This window comes from Hypanus sabinus, chromosome 11 (genome assembly GCF_030144855.1).
Source record: "Hypanus sabinus isolate sHypSab1 chromosome 11, sHypSab1.hap1, whole genome shotgun sequence".
In the NCBI taxonomy this organism is placed as follows: Eukaryota; Metazoa; Chordata; class Chondrichthyes; order Myliobatiformes; family Dasyatidae; genus Hypanus; species Hypanus sabinus.
In genome coordinates this window covers 110,893,805-110,895,430 of record NC_082716.1, presented here as the reverse complement: position 1 = coordinate 110,895,430, position 1,626 = coordinate 110,893,805, and positions in this window count along the sequence as shown.

Sequence of the window (1,626 nt, the reverse complement as noted above, 5' to 3'; positions counted from 1 at the left end):
CATTGTGTGGGGGGAGGGGGTTTAGGATCGATGTTCCATTGTGTGGGGGTGGGGTTTAGGATCGATGTTCCATTGTGTGGGGGGAGGGGGTTTAGGATCGATGTTCCATTGTGTGGGGGGGAGGGGGTTTAGGATCGATGTTCATTGTGTGGGGGGAGGGGGTTTAGGATCGATGTTCCATTGTGTGGGGGGGAGGGGGTTTAGGATCGATGTTCCATTGTGTGTGAGGGGGGTTTAGGATCGATGTTCCATTGTGTGGGGGGGAGTGGGTTTAGGATCGATGTTCCATTGTGTGGGGGGGAGTGGGTTTAGGATCGATGTTCCATTGTGTGGGGGGGGAGTGGGTTTAGGATCGATGTTCCATTGTGTGGGGGGAGGGGGTTTAGGATCGATGTTCCATTGTGTGGGGGGGAGTGGGTTTAGGATCGATGTTCCATTGTGTGGGGGAGGGGGTTTAAAATCGATGTTCCATTGTGTGTCGGGGGAGGGGGTTTAGGATCGATGTTCCATTGTGTGGGGGGGAGGGGGTTTAGGATCGATGTTCCATTGTGTGGGGGGGGAGGGGGATTAGGATCGATGTTCCATTGTGTGGGGGGGAGGGTGTTTAGGATCGATGTTCCATTGTGTGGGGGGAGGGGGTTTAGGATCCATGTTCCATTGTGTGGGGGAGGGGGTTTAGGATCGATGTTCCATTGTGTGGGGGGGGAGGGGGTTTAGGATCGATGTTCCATTGTGTGGGTGGGGAGGGGGTTTAGGATCGATGTTCCATTGTGTGGGGGGGGATGGGGTTTAGGATCGATGTTCCATTGTGTGGGGGGGGGAGGGGGTTTAGGATCGATGTTCCATTGTGTGTGGGGGGGAGGGGGTTTAGGATCGATATTCCATTGTGTGTGGGGGGGGAGGGGGTTTAGGATCGATGTTCCATTGTGTGGGGGGGGAGGGGGGTTTAGGATCGATGTTCCATTGTGTGGGGGGGATGGGGTTTAGGATCGATGTTCCATTGTGTGTGGGGGGGAGGGGGTTTAGGATCGATATTCCATTGTGTGTGGGGGGGGAGGGGGTTTAGGATCGATGTTCCATTGTGTGGGGGGGAGAGGGTTTAGGATCGATGTTCCATTGTGTGGGGGGGGAGGGGGTTTAGGATCGATGTTCCATTGTGTGGAGGGGAGGGGGTTTAGGATCGATGTTCCATTGTGTGGGGGGAGGGGGTTTAGGATCGATGTTCCATTGTGTGTGGGGGGGGAGGTGATTTAGGATCGATGTTCCATCGTGTGTGTGGGGGGGGGTTTAGGATCGATGTTCCATTGTGTGTGGGGGAGGGGGTTTAGGATCGATGTTCCATTGTGTGTGGGGGGGGGAGGGGATTTAGGATCGATGTTCCATTGTGTGGGGGGGGAGGGGGTTAGGATCGATGTTCCATTGTGTGGGGGGGGAGGGGGTTAGGATCGATGTCCATTGTGTGGGGGGGGAGAGGGTTTAGGATCGATGTTCCATTGTGTGGGGGGGGGAGAGGGTTTAGGATCGATGTTCCATTGTGTGGGGGGGAGGGGGTTTAGGATCGATGTTCCATTGTGTGGGGGGGGAGGGGGTTTTAGGATCGATGTGTTCCATTGTGTGGGGGTGAGG